We start from the raw sequence: 17,761 nt of genomic DNA, 5'->3' as shown, positions 1-17,761 counted from the left end.
CATTACATATGGTTGAATCTAAGTTAGGTAATTTTGGTAAGCCTCTTACAAGTCCATTTAGTTTACTTATATTTCTGAAGTTGGTGTGAGACATCCGCCTATGCCATAACCAAGTTTCTTCTTTTTGTGTTAAATAACATTTAATGGAAGGGATGGTTAAGTTGATGGCATAGATGTTGTCTTTTCTAAAACCTTTTAGGCTTATTGTAGGATTATCTAGATGTTTGATTAGACACTCTGTGGATAGAAATTTAACCTTATACCTAGTATCACACAATTGACTTATACTCAGAAGATTATATTTAAAATTTTCAACAAGTAAAACATTTGTAATTATAAAGTCTAATTTTAATTCAATATTACCTATACCAATTACCATTAATTTGCCATTGTTTCCAAAGGCAACTGTTCCTAAGCTTTTGTAAGTGAGTTGAGTGAACTTGGTGTGATCTCCAGTCATATGTTTGGAGCAACCACTGTCCAAAATCCACTTGGTTTCCTACAGTAAGTAGGATTTAAAGTTAGTCTTTTTGAGCAAACATTATTTAAGTTAAGTTTTAAATATTTGAAATTAATTTTTTAAGTTTAAAATTAAAATTTTGAAATTAAAAAATTTTTAAGTTTAAAATTAAAATTTTGAAATTAATTTTTTAAGTTTAAAATTAAAATTTTGAAATTAATTTTTTAAGTTTAAATTAAAATTTTGAAATTAATTTTTTAAGTTTTAAAATTAAAGTTTTGAAATTAATTTTTAAATTAAAATTTTGAAATTAATTTTTTAAGTTTAAAATTAAAATTTTGAAATTAATTTTTTAAGTTTAAAATTAAAATTTTGAAATTAATTTTTTAAATTAAAATTAAAATTTTGAAATTAATTTTTTAAGTTTTAAAATTAAAGTTTTGAAATTAATTTTTAAGTTTAAAATTAAAATTTTGAAATTAATTTTTTAAGTTTAAAATTAAAATTTTGAAATTAATTTTTAAGTTTAAAATTAAAATTTTGAAATTAATTTTTTAAGTTTAAAATTCAAATTTTGAAATTAATTTTTTTTAAGTTTTAAAATTAAAATTTTGAAATTAATTTTTTAAGTTTAAAATTAAAATTTTGAAATTAATTTTTCAGTTTAAAATTAAAATTTTGAAATTAATTTTTCAAGTTTAAAATTAAAATTTTGAAATTAATTTTTTAAGTTTAAATTAAAATTTTGAAATTAATTTTTTAAGTTTGAAAATTAAAGTTTTGAAATTAATTTTTAAATTAAAATTTTGAAATTAATTTTTTACGTTTAAAATTAAAATTTTGAAATTAATTTTTTAAGTCTAAAATTAAAATTTTGAAATTAATTTTTTAAGTTTTAAAATTTTGAAATTAATTTTTTAAGTTTTAAAATTAAAATTTTGAGATTAATTTTTAAGTTTTAAAATTAAAATTTTGAAATTAATTTTTAAGTTATAAAATTAAAATTTTGAAATTAATTTTTAAGTTTAAATTTAAAATTTTGAAATTAATTTTTAAGTTTAAAATTAAAATTTTGAAATTAATTTTTAAGTTTAAAATTAAAATTTTGAAATTAATTTTTTTAGTTTAAAATTAAAATTTTGAAATTAATTTTTTAAGTTTAAAATTAAAATTTTGAAATTAATTTTTTTTAAGTTTAAAATTAAAATTTTGAAATTAATTTTTTAAGTTTAAAATTAAAATTTTGAAATTAATTTTTTAAGTTTAAAATTAAAATTTTGAAATTAATTTTTTTAAGTTTAAAATTAAAATTTTGAAATTAATTTTTAAGTTTAAAATTAAAATTTTGAAATTAATTTTTAAGTTTAAAATTAAAATTTTGAAATTAATTTTTTAAGTTTAAAATTAAAATTTTGAAATTAATTTTTTAGTTTAAAATTAAAATTTTGAAATTAATTTTTTAAGTTTGAAATTCAAATTTTGAAATTAATTTTTTTTAAGTTTAAAATTAAAATTTTGAAATTAATTTTTTAAGTTTAAAATTAAAATTTTGAAATTAATTTTTAAGTTTAAAATTAAAATTTTGAAATTAATTTTTAAGTTTTAAAATTAAAATTTTGAAATTAATTTTTAAGTTTAAAATTAAAATTTTGAAATTAATTTTTAAGTTTAAATTAAAATTTTGAAATTAATTTTTAAGTTTAAAATTAAAATTTTGAAATTTTAAAACTTATTCATCTCACCCGATCTATATTATCAATCAGGAAATCCTATGATTTTGTGAGATGAAATTAGATTTTTTTTTTTTTTTACTTATGGAGTTTTGGTTTAACTTGTGTTAGATTCAGATTTAGCTTTGGTCTCCACAAATAGGCATTCTTCGGAGAAATTTCTAAGCTTGGTGAGTCACATGGACGTCATTAGAAGTAACCAACCTTTCGAGATTTTCCGAATAGTCCTATCCACAGAGCTTAGTACTAAATCTTGGGCTAACTGATTAGGATCCATTTAAGGGTAGCTTCGGTCAGTTCCACTTAGCCAAATGCACCAGATCGAAGCCATATCTTTTTAGACATGCGATGTCCAAGCTTCCCTAACGTACTATCATCCAAAAATTTCACCAGTACCATGATTCAAGTTAAACTTGGTCTCTAATCCTAATTACCCTGCCGGGTTAGTTTGTTTTGGGTTACCCTGTCAGGTAAGTTAGTTTTGGAGGTGCCAGCTATTCTGGAGCCTCCCCCTGAATTATTGGCCATTAATTTAAATTTTGGTTTTAGGTTTGTGTCGATTCTTTTTATAGTTATGGTTAACTTGGTGATAATTTTGTTGATTTTTAAAGTGTTTAGATTTTTAATTTGGTTTAGGTTTGTATTTTGGATTTTGGTTTGGTTTATTCGATTTTATATAATGTATTTTTTCTTTAGGTATATAATATTGATTAAGTCCTACTTGCGTGGTCAGACACGCTTTCGGAACCCAAGCTTGATTAGTTGATTTGTATTGAGTTATTAATGACTTAAAAGTTTTATTTGAGTTTGACTTGTATCCGAGTCCGGTTTTATTATAACATGCTTTTTGATTGTTCAGGATTAAGTCAAGATTTTTTGATCTTGTTGTGAATTTTTCTAACATTTCTTTTAAATTGTTAATCTCATTTTTTAGTGATAAATTCTCCTCCTCAAGTGTTAGATCTTGAGTTGGATTTGAATTTTTGATTTGTTCTTTGAGGTTTTTATTTTCCTCAATAAGTGACTTGTTTTCATTTTCTATTTTGATTAATTTACTATTTAAACAGGAAATAATTTTAAAAAAATTTTTGTTTAAATTAAAATATACCTCATTCGGGCATTCGGAAACGAGTACGGACTCGTGGCTTGTTTCGGGTTCAGACCCGTCTTCATCTTCCGACTCGTCTTCTGTCTCATCTTCGAGGGCCATCAGTGCGAGGTGGCTCTGATGTTTCTGCTCTTCTTCCTCCGATTCGTCCGAGGAATCATCCCACGTTGCTTTGAGTGCCTTCTTTTTGGTTGGCTTTGGTTTGTCGAACTTCAGTTTTGGGCATTCGTTCTTGTAGTGTCCCTTTTTGTTGCAGCCATAGCAAGTCACGTTCTTTTGTTCTGAGGGAGAACTGATCTTTTGAAGGTCCTTTTTGCTGAAGCTCCTTTTTCTCCTGGTGAACATTTTTCTTACCAAGTTCACCAGGTGTTCTTCGTCTTCAGAGTCTTGGTCGGAATCTTCTTCAAATTCAGACTTGCTTTTCTTTTCTTTGGTGGAACCTGCAAATAAAGCTATACCTTTCTCGGCTCCAGCATTAGTTTGTTCATGTAATTCTAATTCACAAAAAAGCTCATCTAACTTTAACTTAGAAAGATTTTTAGAGATTTTGTAAGCATCCACTATTGATGCCCACAAACTATTACGTGGAAAAGCATTTAATGCGTACCTTATTAAGTCTCTATTTTCCATCTGGTGGCCTATCGCATGAAGCCTGTTAAGAATGTCCTTGATTCTTGCGTGGAGCTGATTCGCCGTTTCACCTTCCTGCATTTTTATATTAAAAATTTTATTTAAGAGCAAGTCTCGTTTGGTTACCTTGTCGTCGCTCGTTCCCTCGTGCAGCTCGATCAATTTGTCCCACAGCTCTTTAGCGTTTTTGTGTGGACCGACTCTGTTCAGTTCTTCTCTTGTCAATCCGCACTGTAGAGTGTTGATCGCTTTATTTTCTATTGATGCCTTTTTCTTCAAGTCTGCTGTCCAGTCTTCAGGATCCAGTAGATTCCCGGAGTTGTCCACTGGAATTTTGTAGGGTCTCGTAATGCTCATCCACTGGTCGAAGTCTGTTTTGAGGTAGACCTCCATCCGCTTTTTCCAGTACGGAAAATCGTCCCCGTTGAAGAGTGGAGGTCGTACTGTGCTGAATCCTTCTGTTTGAGACATTTTAGTCCTGCGCACAGACAAAAAAGAAAAGAAACAAAGAAAAATCCCAAGACTTGGTCTTGGATTAGTAGTGCGGTAAGAGAGAGATAAGTAGTAAAAAAAACTAGATTCGTGTTGCACCAATTTATACTAATTAAAAAAATATTAAAGTAATGATACACCAGTTTTAGAATTAAGCGTCGAACTGAAAACAAAAAAAAGAACAAAAAATTTCACCCCCACTCTGATTGGTGGTTGCACCAAATCAGAGCGGTACCTGCTCTGATACCACTTGTAGGACCGTTAGATTCGATAGAGGGGGGGTGAATATCGATTCGAAGAAAACACCGAGTATAAGCGCAGCGGAAAAGTAAATGAACACAGTTGTTTTTTACTTCGTTCGGAGCCTGTGACGACTCCTACTCGAAGGCCCGTGGTCCTTGACCACTTTCGTTGGGCAATCACTAGTAATTCGAATATAGTTACAAGATGAATACAGGAAATGCTAATGAAACAAAGTAATACCGACAAAGAAATAAACCAAAAACCGAAGGAGCACTTTGTCGGAGCTTTGTCGGCGTCGCAGGAACGTAGAGCAGCAAGACCAGCAGTAGAAGAGTTCTCAGATTAATGATTGATCTGAAGTTCCTGCCTGAGGCTTCTTTTATATGTTGCTCCGGGCGCCTGGATCCCTTCCGGGCGCCTGGAATGTGACGTAGCTGCACAAACCGTGATGCTCCACGTGGCGACGACTCGGCTGGATATAATTTGCCTTCCGGGCGCCCGGACCACCTTGTTCCAGAAAACTCCCTTTTCCTGCAAAACAAAGTTAGTCCGAGGCAATATATAACCTGCAACATAGATTATTAGCACATTTTATAATAGTATGAATTAGCACAAGTTAGTATGACTTAGATTCCGTCTTTCCGAGACCGGAATCTAGTCACGATCTCGACTTAGATATCCGAAATGGATCTAAGCCGGATCGACGCCTAATGTTCCCTTCCCGGGAACGCGTCCTCGCAGTCACTCCCCTCCAGTGACTTACCTCACTTACCTGCCAGACGTCCGGTCAGCCCGTCGACCCGTCTGGACTTCTCGCCAAGCGTCCGGTCAGCCCGTCGACCCGCTTGGACTTCTCGCCAACCATCCGGTCAGCCCGTCGACCTGCTAGCGTCCGGTCAGCCCGTCGACCCGCTTGGACTTCTCGCCAGCTATCCGGTCAGCCCGTCGACCTAGCTGGACTTCGTGCCAGACATCTGGTCAGCCCGTCGACCTTTCTGGACTTCTCCTGCACACTCGATCAAAGTGTCAGACAACAACAAAACTAACTTAACCTATTTGTCATTCATCAAAACCTGGGTTAAATCGTTAGTGCTAACCGCACCAAAAATTATATCAGTTTCTTGTTTGGACAAGAAAGGTTTCTCGTTTACTATAAAGAACAAATGTTGTTCCGTCTATTTAAACGATATGTTCTATTGTAGTGCACCTCTGATAAACGGACTCTATATTCTAGACCTTGAAAGCCCTATCTATAACATAAATACCAAGAGGTTCAAGTCAAATGACCTGAACCAAAGCTATCTCTGGCACTGTCGCTTAGGTCATATAAATGACAAGTGCTTATCCCAGCTCCATAAGGATGGTTTATTGGACTCATTTGATTTTGAATCATATGAGATATGCGAGTCATGCCTACGAGGCAAGATGACCAAGACTCCCTTTAGTGGGCACAGCGAGAGAGCAACTGATTTGTTAGGACTCATACATAGTGATGTATGTGGCCCTTTCAATGTTACTACTAGAGGCGGTTATAGATACTTCATCATATTTACTGATGACTTCAGTAGATATGGTTATGTGTACTTGATGACACATAAGTCTGAATCCTTTGAAAAGTTCAAAGAATTCAAGAATGAAGTATAGAACCAGCTTAGTAAGAGTATTAAGATACTTCAATCCGATCGAGGTGGAGAATACCTTAGCCATGAATTTCGTGACTATCTAGCAGAGTGTGGGATCCTATCCCAACTCACTCCTCCTTGAACACCACAGTGTAATGGTGTATCCGAAAGGAGGAATCGTACCCTATGAGATATGGTGCGCTCTATGATGAGTCACACAGATCTTCCGACATACCTTTGGGGCTATGCTCTAGACACGACAGCTTTTATACTCAACCGAGTTCCATCCAAGGCCGTGATAAAGACACCATATAGGATATGGACTGGGAGAGATGCCCAGGTGTCTTTCATGAGGATTTGGGGTTGTGAGGCTTACGTTAGACGTCAAGTCTCAGACAAATTAGGACCCAAATCTGACAAGTGCTACTTTATTGGATATCCCAAGGAAACTAAGGGATATTACTTCTACATTCCCAGTCAGCACAAGGTAGTTGTGGCAAAGACTGGGGTCTTTCTAGAAAGGGACTTTGTTTCTAGAAAGACTAGTGGGAGCGCGTTCGATCTTGAAGAAGTTCAAGATGCGAACAATAGCACTGATGCCTCGATGGAAATTGAACTGGAACCACAAAGTGTTGTGGATGATGTTGTTCCACAAAGAGTTGAGGAACAACAACCAGTTCAAGTAGACATACCTCTTCGCAGGTCTGATAGGGTACGTCGTCAGCCTGAGAGATACTCATTTCTCTTGTCTGACCATGATGACGTTGTGCTCATAGAGGATGAGCCTACCACCTATCAGGAAGCTGTGATGAGACCAGATTCCGAGAAATGGCTAGAAGCCATGAGATCCGAGATGGAATCCATGTACACCAACCAAGTATGGACTTTGGTTGATCCACCTGAAGGGGTAAAACCCATTGGGTGTAAGTGGGTCTTTAAGAGAAAGACTGACATGGATGGACTTATCTATAAGGGTCGCTTGGTAGCTAAAGGTTTTAAGCAGATTCATGGTATTGACTATGATGAAACCTTTTCTCCAGTAGCGATGTTTAAGTCCATTCGGATCATGCTTGCTATTGCAGCCTACCATGACTATGAGATATGGCAGATGGATGTCAAAACCGCGTTTCTGAATGGAAACCTACTCGAGGATGTGTACATGACACAACCTGAGGGTTTTGTAGATCCACAGCATACTAGCAGAGTATGCAAGCTGCATAGGTCCATTTATGGACTAAAGCAAGCTTCTCGGAGCTGGAATCTTCGATTCGATGATGCAATCAAACAGTTTGGTTTCATCAAGAACGAAGATGAACCTTGTGTCTACAAGAAGGTTGTAGGGGACATAGTTGTCTTCCTCATATTGTATGTGGATGACATACTACTCATTGGGAAGGACATCCCTATGCTTCAGTCTGTCAAGACCTGGCTAGGGAGTTGCTTCTCAATGAAGGACTTAGGCGAGGCATCCCGCATTCTAGGGATACAGATCTATAGAGATAGATCTAAGAGATTGCTTGGCCTAAGTCAGAGTACATAAATTGACAAGGTACTCCTTCGGTTTGCCATGCAGAATTCCAAGAAGGGATTTCTGGCGATGTCACATAGCGTGAGTCTTTCGAAGACTCAAGGTCCCTCTTCTAGAGAGGAGAGAGACCGTATGGATCAGATCCCTTATGCCTCAGCCATAGGATCGATCATGTACGCCGTGCTATGTACTCGACCTGATGTCTCGTATGCTTTGAGCATGACGAGCAGATACTAGTCAGATCCAGGTGAAAGTCACTGATAACGGTCAAAAATATTCTTAAGTACTTGAGAAGGACTAAGGAATATTTCTTGATATATGGAGGCAATGATGAGCTAGCTGTAAATGGTTACAGTGATGCCAGCTTCCAAACCGATCAGGATGATTACTGATTGCAGTCAGGGTTCGTATTTTGCTTTAATGGTAGTGCTGTCAGTTGGAAGAGTTAGAAGCAGGACACAGTAGCTGATTCTACAACAGAGGCCGAGTGCATTGTTGCATCAGAGGCAGCAAAGGAGGCAGTTTGGATCCACAAGTTTATCACTGAACTTGGGGTGGTTCCTAGCATTGCTGACCCCATTGAGCTCTATTGTGACAACAATGGAGCTATAGCAGAGGCGAAGGAACCTCACTCACACCAGCGGACCAAACACATACTACGGCGCTTCCATCTCATTCGAGAGATCATCGAGAGAGGAGATGTGAAGATTTGCAGAGTACCTACAGAGGCTAACATCGCAGATCCCTTGACCAAGACTTTGGCACAGAGGAAGCATGATGGTCACACTAGGTCATTGGGGCTTAGAGCCTACACTAATTGACACTAGTGCTAGTGGGAGATTGTTAGCTAGAGCCCTAGAGCCAATCATTTGATGATTGTATTTTTGGACTTGTTGTATCATATTCTATATAAATAAAGGCATTTGGTTTTTGGTTATTATACTTGTATTGGTGCCAAATAAACTAAGTGTAATAACGTCCTTGAGTAGAAGGTTCTTACCTATATCAATCGATTGGTTGAATCGATAGTGAGATGATATAGGGAACACTACTCTAAATCATTCCTAGTCGAGTATTAACATTCAGGGACAATGTTAATGCAATAAGACTAGTATGTAGGTCAACTTGATGACTTGATATCACAAGTCATGGATATAGAGATATCAAGTTGACACATGGGTATGCATTGGAGAATGTATATTGAATGACCCGCCATGAGAAAGTATCATGGATCGTTATATGAGTGTCATATACTTTCTCATGTGGCTATTAGTATGACTACTAGTTCTTAGACCTGAAGTCACCATGGTTCCCTACATAAGGAGTTATGTACTTTGGTTTCGTCAAACGTCACCCGTAACTGGGTGGACTATAAAGGCGATTACTGGGTATGTAATGAATTATGCAGAGGGATGTGAGTGATGTAGATGGGATCTATCCCTCCTATATGACGGGAGTGACATCAATATTCTTGATAGAGTGAGACCACGAAGTGCATGACCATGCCCAAATGAGTCAATATGAGATATTGAGCTCATTTGATTTAGTGAGTCTACTTGGAGTTCAGGATTTAGATTGATCAGAGGATGACACGGTCTATGCCTCACATTGATCAATCTAGATGTCTAGGATAGAAGGACACTTATCATATATTGTGAGGAGCCACAATTAGTAGTCACAAGGTGATGTTGGATCTCAACATTCTTGTAACATTGGGTAGTAATGATGTGTTGCTAGATATCGCTCATTACTTATGCTCCTAAATGGGTTTAGGGGCATTGCCAACGTTACAAGAACCTATAGGGTCACACACTAAGGACAATTAGATGGAGATTGGGTTCATATGATGAACCAAGAGGATTAGATTCATTTGATGAATCAAATTGGATTAAAAGTAATCCAAATTGGGCTAATTGAGTTGGACTCAAGTTGATTCATGTATTCAATGAGTCTAATTTAGATTATGACTCATTAAATTAACTTAATTTAATGAATTAGATTCATTATATTAAGTTGGTTTGAATCAAATGGTTAGATTAGATCAACCATAGAAGAGATTTGGTCAAGTTTGACTTGACTTGAGAGGAAGGGGAAGAGTCAAGTTTTACTTGACTAATTGCCACATCATTAGTGAGATGGCAAGATGTGGACCAATGATAATGCTCCACATTATCAAAGTGTGCCACCTCATGGGAGTTACAATGTCATTCTCTTTAATGGCTACATTTAATGAGAATGGGAGTTACATATGGTGAATGTGGCCGGCCACTTTAGTGTGGATGAGAATTTGATTTTTTTCATTCAAGCCTCATTATTCCTTCTTCTTCCTCTCTAGCTCTTCCTCTCCTTCTCCTCCTCAACTTGGCCGAACCACACATAGGTGCTAGCACACCTTTTTGTGTGGTTTTCTCCACCTACGTGTTCGTGTGGATACTTTTAGAGGAGTATCTATCTTGATACTCTTGAGATCCAGCACCGTTTGGACGAGCGGGAACGCGAAGGGCTTCGCTTCAAAGGTATAAAAGTTTTTTTTCTTTTGTAGATCTACTGTAGATCGAAGCTTTAAACTCGTACTCGTATTTTTGAAAGTTTTCTTCGCACGAGATCCAGTGGCATGGGTGATTCGGGGTTTCCGCGATGCGAAAATGCGGTTTTGCGGCCCGAAAAACCCAACATTGAGATCAAACCTAGACCTTGGTCTTTCTTGTTTATAGTTACTCAAAGACAGAAACTCATACTTATGAGGAGCTGTTCATGCTCAACAAAACTAGCAAGGAAAATAAATCTGCAATACTGGAAACAAATTCTGTTCTCTGCTTGACAAGCTGGTAAGGAAATCCAAGCAAACTGAAATGCTAAACATAAGGGCTGTTCATGTTCATTAAAAACAACAAGAAGAAATCAAAACTAAGATGCTGCCCAAGATCTAAACAGTAGGATTAAGATAAGGGCTATTCATGCACGGCAGTGACTAAAAGGTGCTGAAACTGCACACTTTGGCTTAAGGTAATTGGCTATTTATTCTTGTTAAATGGCACAAACGTAACGAAAATGCTAATGTTTGCATGCTGGAACTTACGGCTGTTCATGCTCTTGAAATGCCAAGAACTGAATCTGTTCATCAATAAGGAACATAAGGAGACATGCTTGAAGATGTAATTAATCAGGCTCTTTAATGGCAAGGAAATTCAAGCACAAAACACATCTCCAAGTACTAAAACAGCAAACCAAATGAATGCCTAGTGTTGTCTTGAATCTAATCCGAAGGTTTTTAAATAAAGATTTCTCTCACAGCAGTATCATAATTCTAAATGCTGCACTTAGGTTCAAAACTAAAGTTTACAATCTCTAATGTTGAAAGGCATTGTTCGGCTTGATAAACAGGGCAAGGAAAAATAAAATAAAAAAACCCTAGCATATAATTCTACTCGGCACATCAAATTCCAAAAGCAAGGAAAACGAAAACCGGAAGTTCGGAGAAACTCCTACCACAGGTGAGTAGTACTTACCATGGTTTTGCTTGGGCTTACAACCAAGAAAGAGATCTAGGGTTCGGATGATGTGAAGGTCTCAGCGATCCCTTCCTATTCGCGTGTTCTCCTTGACAAGGAGACCACGAATCCGTGAACAGCTCCCGGAAAGAAGTCCTCGCCGGCCGCCGGAGAGAAACCCTAGGTCCAGCGCCGCTTTCGCCCGAGAGCAGAAATCGCCGCTGCGTGAGGAGTGAAGGAAGGGTTTCGAGTTTTGGCGAGAAAGGGAAAACCTAATCCCTTTATAACTAGGTTAAATTTTTGGTCCCCCTATAACATAACTATATTTTGATATAAGTTTAATTAAGAAAAACTCGGCTGGTCTATTGGTTCAATGAATCTCTGCTTAACCCGAAGTCTATGGTTCGAATCTCGGCTTGGACATTTCTTTTTGCAAACTTCTTTCGTTTAATAAAAATACCAAACGACCTCCAATAATTCTACAAAAATACTCTAAAGATTTCTAAAAATCTCTAGAATATTTTAAAAGTATTTCTAAATATTTTTAAAGACATTTAGAACTTGAAATAGGGAAAATTGGGTCGTTACAATCCCCCATACCTTATAAAAAGTTCATCCTCGAACTTAGAATAGCTCTGGATATTTCTGTCTCATACTGTCCTCACGTTCCCAAGTGACTTCCTCATGTTTCTGGTTCTGCCAGATGACCTTCATTAGTGGCACTTCTTTATTTCTTAGTCTCTTGACTGCTCTGTCCACTATCTGTGTAGGTCTGCTCTTGTAGCTAAGATCCTCTTGGATCTGCACTGTCTGAGGCTAAATCACTTGGCTAGGGTCGTGAATGCACTTCTTTAGCATAGAGACATGAAATACATTGTGTATGGCTGACATGTCTTGTGGTAAGTTCAGTTTATAAGCTACCTTCCCAATCCTGTTTGTAATCAGGTAAGGTCCTACATAGCGAGGACTTAATTTGCCCTTCTTGCCAAATCTCATCACTCCCTTCATAGGAGCTACTTTGAGAAAAACTGAATCTCTTACTTGAAATTCCAGTGGCCTTCGGTGTGTGTCAGCATAGTTTTTCTGTCTACACTGGGCAATCTCAATTCTTTGTCTGATCTTCTGGATGACATGAGTGGTCTCATCTATCAGCTCTGTCTGAATGCCCAGCTCTACTTCCATTTCTTTTCTTTCACCTGCTTCTTGCCAGCATATAGGTGATCTGCACTTCCTACCATACAACGCCTCATAAGGTGCCATCTTGATGGTGGCTTGATAGCTGTTGTTGTAGGCAAATTCAGCTAAGCATAAATATTTGCACCAACTTCCCTTGAAATATAGTGCACAAGCTCTGAGCATATCTTCTAGAATCTGATTTACTCGCTCTGTCTGTCCATCAGTCTGAGGATGGAAGGCTGTGCTGAACTTGAGTTTGGTGCCTAGTGCAGTCTGAACACATTCCCAGAAGTGAGAGGTGAAGCGCCCATCTCTGTCAGACACAATAGATTTAGGAACTCCGTGAAGTCTGATCACCTCCTTAACATATAACTGTGTCAACTGCTCTATAGAGTGGGACACCTTGATGGCAAGAAAATGAGCAGACTTGGTTAATCTGTCCACTATCACCCATATCGCATCATATCCATTTGTAGTTCTTGGGAGACCTGTTATAAAGTCCATGGATATGTCTTCCCACTTCCACTCTGGTATTGAAAGAGGTTGTAGCATTCCTCCTGGTCTCTGGTGTTCTGCTTTGACCCTCTGACATTCCAGGCAGGTACTGACATATTTAGCTACATCTCTTTTGAGTCCAGACCACCAGAATCTCTGTTTCACGTCTTGATACATCTTGGTAGAACCAGGATGCATGGAGTAAGGTGTACTATGAGCTTCTTCTAAAATTTTATTTCTCAGCTCTTCATCATTGGGGACACAAAGGCGGCTCCCCTGATAAAGAATTCCACTGTCTGATACTCGAAATTAGGAATTTTCTTCTTCTTGTATCCCTTACTTGATTTTTTGGATATCTGGATCTTCACTTTGCTTCTTCTGTATATCCTCAAGCAGGGTTGACTCTAGAGTCAATGCAGAGAGTTGCCCATAAATAATTTCAAGTCTGAAATCTGACAACTCCTTCTGCAGTGGCAGGGCTAATGATGACAAGGACATCAGGGATGCACTGGACTTTCTGCTTAGTGCATCTGCCACTTTGTTAGCTTTACCTGGGTGGTAGAGGATTTCACAGTCATAATCTTTGACCAACTCTAGCCACCTACGTTGTCTCATGTTTAACTCCTTCTGAGTGAAGAAGTACTTAAGACTCTGGTGGTCTGTAAAGATTCTGCACTGAACTCTATACAAATGATGTCGCTAGAGTTTCAGTGCAAAGACCACAGCTGCTAGCTCTAGATCATGAGTGGGGTAGTTCTTCTCGTAGTCTTTGAGTTGTCTGGAAGCATACGCTATAACTTTTCCTTCCTGCATGAGTACAGCTCCTAAGCCCATCTTGGAAGTATCACTGTAGATGTCAAAACTCTTGTCACTCTCTGGAACAGTCAGAATGGGAGCACCGGTCAGTCTCTTCTTCAACTCTTGGAAACTCTGCTCACATTTATCTGACCATTCAAACTTGTTCTTTCTGGTGAGGGCTGTAAGTGGAGAGGCTATTCTCGAAAAGTCTTCCACGAATTTCCTGTAGTACCCAGCTAAACAAAGGAAGCTTCTGATCTCCCTGGCATTCTTGGGTCTCCTCCAGTTACTGACCATTTATACTTTGGCTGGATCCACTTGAATGCCTTCTTTAGAAACGATGTGACCTAGAAACACCACCTGCTCCAACCAGAACTCGCACTTTGAGAATTTAGCATAGAGCTACTTTTGCTGAAGGGTCTGCAGGACTATTCTCAAGTGCGTGTCATGCTCCTCTAGGGTTCTGGAATAGACTAGAATGTCATCGATGAACACAATGACAAACTTGTCAAGGTATTCTCTGAACACTCTATTCATCAAGTCCATAAAGACTGCAGGTGCATTAGTCACACCAAAAGGCATGACTACGAATTCATAGTGTCCGTATCTGGTCCTGAAAGTTGTTCTGGGTATATCACTTTCCTTCACTTTCAACTGATGGTACCCAGAACGCAAGTCTATCTTGGAGAACACTGTTGCCCCTTTCAATTGATCAAATAAGTCATCGATTCTGGGCAGTGGATACTTGTTCTTGATGGTCACTTGATTCAGAGCTCTATAATCTATGCACATCCGGATAGATCCATCCTTCTTCTTGACAAACAACACAGGAGCTCCCCATGGAGAGTGACTAGGGCGAATGAAGCCTTTGTCAAGCAGCTCCTGAAGTTGTTCTTGTAACTCTTTCAACTCTGCTGGAGACATGCGGTATGGAGCTTTTGAAATTGGACCGGTACCAGGAACTAGTTCAATCTCAAACTCCACTTCTCTGTTGGGAGGTAGTCCAGGTAGCTCTTCTGGGAATACCTCTGGATACTCACAGACTACCCGAACTTCCTCCTGCTTGGGTCTTTCTTCTTCTTCTGTACTCACAATGAACGCAAGAAAACCAGCACACCCTTTAGCTAACATCTGGTGAGCTGTGAGGGAAGAGAGGAATTTATGGGTCTTCCTCTTTGGCACTCCTATAAATTCAAAGGATGGTTCACCTTCTGGATTAAAGATCACTTTCCTTCTACGGCAGTCCACTGAAGCACTATACTTGCTGAGGAAATCCATACCCAAAATGATATCGAAATCCGGCATAGCGAGAACTACCAGATTAACATATAGCTCTCGATCTGAAATTCGGACTGGCACAGACCGAAACCACTGACTGGATTCCATGACTTCCCCAGAAGGTAGGGTTGTCAGGAACTTGGAATTCATGCTTTCTGTAGGTACCTGTAATTCTTTGGCAAAAGGTATGGATACAAAAGAATGGGTCGCCCCAGTAACAAATAGTGCAGTAGCTATATGCTGAAAAATAACTACTTGACCTGTTACGATCGTGGAGGCACTAGCAGCTTCCTCTTTAGTGAGGGAGAATACTCTGGCATTGGCTGGAACTGGTGGAGCTTCCAAACTTCCTTGACTGAGCTGAGGTCCTTCCAGAGTTGCAGGCATGTAATGTAACTGAGGCTTGCCTCCATATTGTATTGGCTGTGGCTGAGGTGCTTTGAGCTTGTTAAGACACTCCCTAGCCATATGTCTTTCCTGCCCACACGAATAACATCCAGTCTTACCCAAAAGACAGACTCCTGGATGTATTTTCCCACATTTAGGACAGGGAGGGAACTTAGTCTGCTTGTTTGCTGGTCCTCCCTTCTGGTTACCTCCTGAGTTCCACTGCTTTCTCTTGTTACCCTTTCCTTTCCAGTTCGACTTATTTGCTTGAGGTTTCTGATTGCCAGCTGTCTTGTCTTCGATCTTGACTGGCTTATGTTGCGCTCGTTGTGCCCTGATGCTGTCCAGATAGTGCTCAGCAACTAATGCTCTGCTGACCAGCTCTTCGCCAGTCTGGGGTTGATGAGTTCCACTACTCACATTAAGTGCTATCACTAGCCTCAGCATCCTGAGCATCAGTCTGACTCGTTCCTTTTCCGTGCTTACTAGCTCTGGGTAGATACGAGCTAGCCTATTGAATTTCTTTACTGCTTCTTCTACTGACAGATCACCTTGTCTGAATTCTATGAACTCCTCATAATGCTTATTGGTGATCCGCTGACGGAAGAATTCTTCATAAAATTCTTCTTTAAAATCAGCCCAGCTCATATGATTGACTGCTCTCTTGCTTTTAACTCTCTCCCACCACATACGAGTATCTCCAGATAGGTAGAAAGAGGCACACTTGACCTTCTCGACTTCTGGCCGACTTCTGGCCAGTCAAGAAGCTCCATGGTGCTCTCCAGTGTCTTGAACCAAGCCTGGGCATCCCAGGGCTCAGTCGTGCCTGAGAAGCTCTCTGGTTTCAGTTTCAGCCACTATATCAGGTAGGCTTCTTGTCTCGGAGGTGCTGTGACGACTCCCAGGGCAGCTGGTGGAACCTCGGTTACCCCTGGAGTCTCCACAGTTACTGTTGGAGGAGTGGGAGGGACTGGCTGCTGATTCGCCATCAGATTGACGATCACTTGCTGCTGCTCTACCACTTATCTCTGAAGTTGAGCAACAACTTCAGAGAGATTCGGTTCAGCTACTCTGGGCTCTTCATTCTCCTGTGCTCGGTCCGCAGTACGAGCGGTACGGGGACGTCCTCTTCTTGACATCTAGTTATACAAATAAAAAGATTTGATATTTTCTCTACCCTTTCTAAACATATACATTTGTATATGAATAAAGAAAACTGCAAAAAAACTCTTATCTTACTTAAGCACTTATAAGCAATCACTCTATACTGCAAATAATAATAAAGGAAACCAAATAAGAAAGAATTTAAATACTTTCTTACTTGAAAAAGGCAAGGATGATGCTGATGTGTGTGTGATGCTGGAGAATGGGAACTGCTCTGATACCAACTGTAACAACCACCCTTCTTATAACTCTACTCTGAGGGTGACTGTTACTTACTTAAACTCTACTTAACTGATGTTACTTACTCTAATATCAAAAATATTTAAAATCTACGGAGAAATAATCTGAGCATAAAACTCCATCATTTATTTTAGTTCTTACTACACTTTATAGCAAGCATACATGGCAATTGTTATCAAGAAGAATTATAGAAGATTAATGCCTCTACTTGTCAACAGCTAGCATACATGCAAGAAAGTAGTAATTATTCTGCTTGCAATTAAAACATCTCACTGCAATTTCTTAGCAACTAAAATAAATTCGGCTACCTACAGCATGAAACTTATAGCTACTACAGCATATTAGAATTTGAATTGAGCATGCAATCTAACACTAAGCCGGCAACATAAAGTATCCGCTCTTGCATGTTTATATCCTCCACTACAGCAACCCAAGTCCCCTTTTTCCAGCAGCCAAAAAAAAAAACAACTCCAGCCGAACTTCAAGAGTTCCAGCAAGCAACATAAATCACAAAGGCAGGTAAACATTTCGGCAGTACTAAGAGGCATTTTCAGAATCAAGCAATGCAATCAAGCTAATAACAGATCTCTATTTTTTTCTAATATTTTGAATAAAGAATCTAATTAAACTTTTAGTTATATCAAAGGAAATAGCCACAGTACTTCCAAACCGAAATAGTTTTAGCAGTAACAGTTAATCCAGTTAAATGATAAGAAGAAAACAAAACTAGTAATGTAAGGAAAACTAATCTCTAGCAACCTCTAACTAACTGCTCCAGCACTTTAAGAATACCAATCTAAATTAACCCTTGACAATGCAAAATAACTCCAATCTAGCAGTAACAAAATAGCATGTACACTTCTTTATTTTCCTAGCAGATAAAAGAATCTAAATGAGTCTCAACAATGTCCCAAGTCTT

Source organism: Zingiber officinale, chromosome 6B, assembly GCF_018446385.1.
Source record: "Zingiber officinale cultivar Zhangliang chromosome 6B, Zo_v1.1, whole genome shotgun sequence".
In the NCBI taxonomy this organism is placed as follows: Eukaryota; Viridiplantae; Streptophyta; class Magnoliopsida; order Zingiberales; family Zingiberaceae; genus Zingiber; species Zingiber officinale.
This window is presented reverse-complemented; position numbering follows the sequence as displayed.